At 50.2% G+C, this 7,891-nt stretch overlaps 1 pseudogene; it reads left to right on the top strand.

The window, feature by feature from the left end:
* The first annotated feature begins 2,574 nt into the window (after positions 1-2,574).
* LOC142020433 (U2 spliceosomal RNA) lies at positions 2,575-2,775 on the top strand (annotated as a pseudogene).
* Positions 2,776-7,891: the final 5,116 nt, after the last annotated feature.

Raw genomic sequence — 7,891 nt, 5'->3', positions numbered from 1 at the left:
GCGGTTAAAGTCACGGATGGTATAAAACGGGCATAGCTGGCACCTCACCAAACATCCTTGGCCATCGGCTAACAGGGATCCATCCCAATCTGCTTTGCCGTATCTTCAACGCATGGGGGTTTCATGAAAGAGACCTGTTTGCGACCTGCAACAGCAAGAAATACCCTCAATTTTGTTCCAGAGCAGGCATTGGCTTGGGCTCCTTGGGGGGACACTTTCCTTCTATGATGGAAGGGCCCCTTGCTTTGCACATTTCCTCCTCCAGTACTTGTTCACAAGGTCCTGGAACAGGCAAGGATAGAAAGGCATGCTTGATACTCATAGCCCCCACATGGGACCGTCAACCCTGGTTTCCCCTGCTACAACGTATGTCATGTTGCTAACCATTCTCCCTCCTGATTGTCCCAGACCACCTCACACAGAACTGGGAAACCCTTAGGCACCCTCAACCTCAAATATTATGCCTGAAGGTGTGGCTAATCCTTGGCTCAGCACCATAGAAACTTCATGCTCAGAAAGGGTTAAAGAGGTCCTAGAATGTAGCCAGCAGGCTTCCACCCAGAAGACTTATATGTACAAGTGGAAGCACTTAATATCCTGGTGCTTATCCAAGCAATTGAGCCCACTGACGGTCCCTCTGCCCACAATTTTAGATTATCTACTGGATCTGAAACAAGGGGGACTCTCTCTACCATCGTTAAAGGTCCACCTGGCAGCAATATCAGCCTTCCAGCACACAGTAGATGGGTCAACTGTTTTAGCCCATCTCATTACCTCATAGTTCCTGAAAGGCCTTACAAATTTACACCCCCCTCAGAAGCCAATATCACCCTCATGGAGCTTAGATCTGGTGCTGTACACGTTGTCTAGGCCACTGTTCGAACCCCTAGCCACTGTCTCGTCTGGCTTACTTACCTGAAAAATGACATTTTTTCTGGCTATCATGTCTGCTCGTAGGGTAAGCAAGTTGGCTGCAGTAATGGCAACCCTGCCCTATACAGCCTTCTCCAAAGATGTGGTAATATTACATCTACATCCTGCATTCCTTCCCACGATCTCAGAGCTTCATATGAATGAACAGATCATTCTACCGTCCTTCTATCCTAAGCCGCATGCCTTGAATAGGGAAGTATGGCTTCATGGACTTGACATGAGAAGGGTGATAACCTTCTGTATAGACTGAACCAAACCCTTCTGGAAGATGGATAGACTGCTGGTGTCACTTGCACACAGATCAAAAGGAGAAGAACTATCATCACAAAGAATTTCAAATATTATTACATCTTGCATAAAAATGTGCTACTCATTACATAAAACCCCTTTACCAACTCCGCCCAAGGCCCACTCCACTAGACCAATGGTGCCTTCAACAGCCTTCTTCAGAGGAGACTCCTTGAAGGACATTTGTAGAGCAGCAACGTGGTCATCCTATGACACATTTGCCAAGCACTATGTGATTCATTGGCTACTGGAAGAGGATGCAAGCCTACCGACATCAGTCCTATCAGGGCAAGCTACACATAATCCAGTACCCAGCTCCATGTTTTGGGTCACTACTGTGTAGTCACTTAATGTGGAGCACCCCCCAGGGACCACTAGAAGAAGAAAGAGAAGTTACTCATTTAAGTAGTAACAATGGTTCTTCAAGATGTGTCCCCGTGGGTGCTCCACTACCCACCCGATCCTCCTTGCTTTGGAGTTCTGCTTTAAGTTTTTCAGAGGCACCCGAGGCGGCCTTTTCAAGGAACTGGCATGGACCGGATCGTGCACATGACCAAAAGTGCACGAAGGACCAGCGGGCTTCTATGCATGCGCGATCTGACAAGACACAGCTTGGAAATCTCCAATCTGTGGCACTGGGGCAAGCCTGACACCTAATGTGGAGCACCCATGGGGACACATCTTGAAGAACCATCGTTACTGCACAAGTGAGTAACTTCTCTCTCTTCTGCATGATGGACTGTGCCTATGGACTGTGTCGTGAGACAAGGTCGGGAAAGCATTGGCTTCTTTTACCTGGCGGACTACGTTTTACTGCGCCAGATGGAAAAGGACAGGAAAAGGATCCCATCACTGGGTGCAATCCCACCCAAGGACTCGAACTTTTCCCTGTCTTTTGTGTGGCACCTGCCTGGACTCTTATAGACTAAAATTCTCACTTAAACCACAACTCAGTCAACATGGGACACAGACAGGCTGTGAAGATGCACAATGATGGATCAGAGAAGATGATGAAGGACTGGGCCACAGGGAAGCATTGGCTTCTGCCCACCTGATGAACTATCACTAAAGGACTACTTCTCTGCCTTTAGGTCAACTGCAGAATCATTGAACAGACTCCAACTTGGGGAGTGCCCCACCCACTACCATGTGTACTCTGAGGACTTTTAGACTATGCTATACCTCCTGGGTGATGTCCTCTACTGGATAGTTTATAGACTCTTATATAAAACACCTCCCATGCATATCTGGGACAAGACAGGTTATGCCTTCAGCCTGTCTTGTTTTAAACTGTATTTCATTCAGCCCTGTTCATGTCAATCCCTGCATCTCAAATGCTTTATTGCATTGAATATACCTTTGCTGTTACTTGTTAGAAACACTAGCGATAACAAAACCAAATTTGTTCTTATCAGCTTAATATCTGACATGTCCTCTACCTGATGACTATATATTAAATGGATTTTTGGACCAGGGAGCTGGAATAGGGGCTTGCTCCATCCACTCCACACTTCGACCTGGTATTGCAGTACCTCCAGGGGAGAATATTCTGGTTGAAAAATAGAATTTAAATGTGTGGTTCTGCTCCAGTCTGCCTTTTCTTTAAGCAGAATATAAGGAAATTTGCACTGCTATCTGCCTCTGCAGAGATGAGAATCCAAGTCTTTCGGAAAGGCAGGTCTGCTCTAGATCAGCAGGCCCAGGGCTGGTGGAAGTAGGGGACTGCCACTCCCCTTCATCCCTCACCAGCATGCCCATGATAAAAAATTGTTCCAGCCCCTGGGCAGACCTGCTTTGATTAACCAGTAAGAACAGATTGAAAGGTTTTAATTTTGAGGGTTTAAGAGGGCACACAGCGCACAGTCAACCTGTGGAACTCCTTGCTGGAGGAGGCTGTGAAGGCCAGGACTCTATTAGGGTTTAAAAAAGATCTCAATAAATTTTTGCAGGTTAGGTCCATAAATGGCTATTAGCCACGGGTAAAGTATGGTGCCCTAGCCTTCAGTACAAGGACAGGAGATGGATGGCAGGAGATAAATCACTTGATCATTGTCTTCTGTTCTCCTTTTTTGGGGCACCTGGCATTGGCCACTGTCGGCAGACAGGATACTGGGCTGGATGGACCTTTGGTCTGACCCAGTATGGCCCTTCTTAGCTGTGTCTACACGTGCACGCTACTTCGAAGTAGCGGCACTAACTTCGAAATAGCGCCCGTCGCGGCTACATGCGTCAGGCGCTATTTCGAAGTTAACTTCGACGTTAGGCGGCGAGACGTCGAAGTCGCTAACCTCATGAGGGGATCGGAATAGCGCCCTACTTCGACGTTCAACGTCGAAGTAGGGACCGTGTAGACGATCTGTGTCCCGCAACGTCGAAATTGTGGGGTCCTCCATGGCAGCCATCAGCTGGGGGGTTGAGAGACGCTGTCTCTCTAGCCCGTGTGGGGCTCTATGGTCACCGTGTGCAGCAGCCCTTAGGCCAGGGCTTCTGGCTGCTGCTGCTGCAGCAGGGGATTCATGCTGCATGCACAGGGTCTGCAACTCGTTGTCGGCTCTGTGTATCTTGTGCTGTTTAGTGCAAGTGTGTCTGGGAGGGGCCCTTTAAGGGAGCGGCTGGCTGTTGAGTCCGCCCTGTGACCCTGTCTGCAGCTGTGCCTGGCACCCTTATTTCGATGTGTGCTACTGTGGCGTGTAGACGTTGCCTCGCTGCACCTATTTCGATGTGGTGCTGCACAACGTCGATGTTGAACATCGACGTTGGCAGCCCTGGAGGACGTGTAGACGTTATTCATCGAAATAGCCTATTTCGATGTCGCCACATCGAAATAAGCTACTTCGATGTAGGCTGCACGTGTAGACGTAGCCCTTATGTTCTTATGTTAACTGAAGAGAGATGGCAGTGTTTTACGTGACTGCTAGATGGCGTCAGTACCCTGAAAAGTAGACAACAAACCTCATGCAGAGTCTGTGCACTATGTCTGACTGCTGTGGTCCTCTGGTTCTGCAGAGGAAAAGCAGGTCCTTGCCAGTGCTTTTGACATGCCCTGCACCCTGCTCTTGGAGCCGCAAACAGAAAAGGGGAGAGAAGGGGAAAATAAGAGAAGGGAGGGAGGGCGGGAGGGAAAAAGAGGTTTGCGCAGGAAGAAGTAAAGAAGAAAAACCTTTCAGCCAAGATGCAAGGGAAGCTGTGGCTTGACCTGCCTGCTGTTGGCACTGAGGAGAGATAGGAGTGCTCTTTCTCCCTGGGGGCTTGTGGAAGCCAGGAGCTTTTTCAGAGGTCAGGGGATCGATGGGACTGACCGGCAGTTTTCTCCAGCTACTTCCTTTTGGGCCAAGTGTGATGCCCGATTTGCTCCACCCAGCCTGTCGCAGCCCTGGTACCCAGATCGCTCTCTTGTTCCCACGAAGAGGGCACAGCTTCTAGTGGGAAAGGGAGAAGCAGGTGTCAGTGGGTGGGAGGTTATTTTTGTTTTGTGTTATGTTGGTTTCTTTTCATTTCTTTTAGTTTTTTTATCCTTTCTTCTTCTCGTCTCTCATCTTCCTGACAAGCCAGGCCCACTGTACTCCACCTTGACACTGCCCTTGTGATGCTGTGAGGCAGAGTAGGTGGGAGGGCAGGGCCACGCCATGAGCAGGTGTTGTGTGTAGAGCACCATGGGCAGGATCGAGGAGAGCATGCAGGGAGCAGGTGCAGGCTGCCCAGTAGAGCCCACCTGGGCTGCCTCCTGCCCTTTCCCGCCCCGAGCTCCCAGTGGCAAGGAGCAGGATTGTGGGTCTGGTGGTTGAAGTGGGAACTGGCCTCAGCTCCTCCCCTGCTGAGAGGTCACCATGAGGTTAGAGAATATGGTTGGCGTTGGCTGAGCCCACATGAGTTAGTTTTTGGCCACACCTCTGTTGGATGTTGATGGGCATCTGGGAGAATATTTTGTTGCCAGGAGGCTATGAAGCATGTGCGCCTGCCAGCCAAGGTGTGGGTGGGCAAAAGGTGGGGAAGGAAGCAGGGCTGGTCCCTCTCTATTGCCCGACTACCCACCCACCTGCCTGTTCAACTCCTCCCGTGCCTCTAGGCCTCCTAGGCTGCGTCTACACGTGCACGCTACTTCGAAGTAGCGGCAGTAACTTCGAAATAGCGCCCGTCACGTCTACACGTGTTGGGCGCTATTTCGAAGTTGAAATCGACGTTAGGCGGCGAGACGTCGAAGTCGCTAACCCCATGAGCGGATGGGAATAGCGCCCTACTTCGACGTTCAACATCGAAGTAGGGACGTGTAGACGATCCGCGTCCCGCAACATCGAAATAGCGGGGTCCTCCATGGCGGCCATCAGCTGGGGGGTTGAGAGATACTCTCTCTCCAGCCCTTGCGGGGCTCTGTGGTCACCGTGGGCAGCAGCCCTTAGCCCAGGGCTTCTGGCTGCTGCTGCTGCAGCTGGGGGTCCGTGCTGCATATACAGGGTCTGCAACTAGTTGTTGGCTCTGTGTATCTTTCACTGTTTAATGAAAGTGTGTCTGGGAGGGGCCCTTTAAGGGAGCGGCTTGCTGTTGAGTCCGCCCCGTGACCCTGTCTGCAGCTGTGCCTGGCTCCCTTATTTCGATGTGTGCTACTTTGCCGTGTAGACGTTCCCTCGTTGTGCCTATTTCGATGTTGGGCTGAGCAACGTCGAAGTTGAACATCGACGTTGCCAGCCCTGGAGGACGTGTAGACGTTATTCATCGAAATAGCCTATTTCGATGTCGCAACATCGAAATAATCTATTTCGAAGTTGGGTGCACGTGTAGACGTAGCCCTAGTGTGCCCAGATCTTGCTCCTGCCTGGACAGCTGCAGGCGGTGATGGGTGGGAGGCAGCAGCCCCTTTCCTCTCTCCCTTTCAGCTGAGAGGCTGGGAGAAAAGGGCCCATCCTGTGGCACAGCATGGCAAGTGACTGATGCTAGCAAGCAGCCTCTGTGATGTGTGTTTGCCTGGCAGGGCTGTGACAACATCTGCAGCTGCAGCTGCAGGCAGCGCCGCCCCAGGGCAGGACAAGCCCTACATGTTGAGAGTTCATGCCCCCTGGGTGGCTGTGGACTGGGCATGGCTTGGGGATGACAATGACATGAAGTTACATGGTATGATAGTCCCAGGAGGCAGTACACAGTGGTGCATGGCTGCAGCCCTTTCTTTGCACCCTGCAAATCCCCAAATCGTGATTGGTTCACTGCAGGATTGGGGGTAAAATATCAGTTCTAGGCCTTTTGGTTAAGATCAGGTGCAGTGGGACAGTTTTTTGGGGTTTCTCCTTTTCTTCCCTGCCCTTTCCTTTCCCCCCAAGGACTGAGTCAGGGCAACATGGCCTGGGCATCCTGAGGGCACCTTGCCTTCTTCCCCTCTAAGGGCCAGATGAGACCCTGAGACTCTAAAAACGACCCACTTAAGTGGAACACAGCTCTGGACAACATGGTCTTCACTCCACTAACATCCATGGGCTCCACAGACAGCCTGGCAAAGGCCAAACTTGGGGATAGCTTAGGCTTCATCCCCAGAGTAATTTTACAATTACTTCCCTGCAAATTCATGGGGGACATATGACTAGGGCACATTGTGGGGCACAAACTTACCCTAAGAACAAAGGCTGAGCTGTTAAAATCAGTAGTCCGACTGTTTATGTGAAACACCCTCACTAACAAATATTCCCTGGGGTACCTAACATAATGTGGCACAGGGGCATGCCATCAGTGAACCAGGCTGAAACATCACATTAGCCTCATGTAAAGTGCATACCCACCACTACCCCAAACCAAAACTCTGCCCTCAGATGCCCTATCAACTTCACTATTGCTAAACTTGTGCCTTAAACTTGCTTACAAACCTGGGCTTCATAAACGTGTTAATCTGTTCTTATCATGTGTGTTCACTGACCAGGAACTTTCTATCCACTGTGTTTTGGGAACACGGAGGCAGCAGAGGAGTTCACTCCAGCTGCCTCTTGCAAAGACCTACTATTGCAGTACTTCCAGGAGCTGTGGAAGAAAAGCTGTGAAAGCAAGGGAAGCTGACTTTTAGCTGAGATTAGGGCTAGGTCTATACAATGAGATAAATTCAAATGTAAGGCAGTTAGCTTGATTGTACCAAGTGACTGTCTTCATTGTAAATACCATTAGCTCAATTTTGGGAGCACTAATATCGATACCATAATGTTGTTGGAACCTGGTGGGTGTAGTGTCGAGTTCGAATTTAACAGTGCGACTGAAGGCTAATGTAGAAGTGCCGTGTCTTTGAATCGAATCCATTAGCCTCCAGAGGCTGAATGGTGCTGTTGCACCTGGTTCCCAGCTGCCCACCACTCAGGGAGCTGGGAAACTGACCAGCACAGCAACCCTGGTCAGTTTCCCAGCTCCTGCAAGTGGCAGGATCCTGAGAACCAGGCAGCAGGGTGAGTGCTGCCAGATGTGAGGGGTTGCAGCAGGGCCCTGGGGGAGCGAGCAGAATTGTGGACTGAGGGATCTGTGGGATAAGTTCCCGCAATGCACTACTGCAACAGTTGATGTTGGGTCACTCTAGTTTGGTAGCACTAACTCGACTTTGTGCAGACTTTGAGGGAAGTGAGAATACTCAAAATCGAATTTACAAAATCCAGTGTTATAAAATGAAATTTAATAAAATTGAATTTATCTGGTGGTGTAGATGTAGCCT

This window comes from Carettochelys insculpta, chromosome 13 (assembly GCF_033958435.1).
Source record: "Carettochelys insculpta isolate YL-2023 chromosome 13, ASM3395843v1, whole genome shotgun sequence".
Classification (NCBI taxonomy): domain Eukaryota; kingdom Metazoa; phylum Chordata; order Testudines; family Carettochelyidae; genus Carettochelys; species Carettochelys insculpta.
This window is presented reverse-complemented; position numbering and strand designations above follow the sequence as displayed.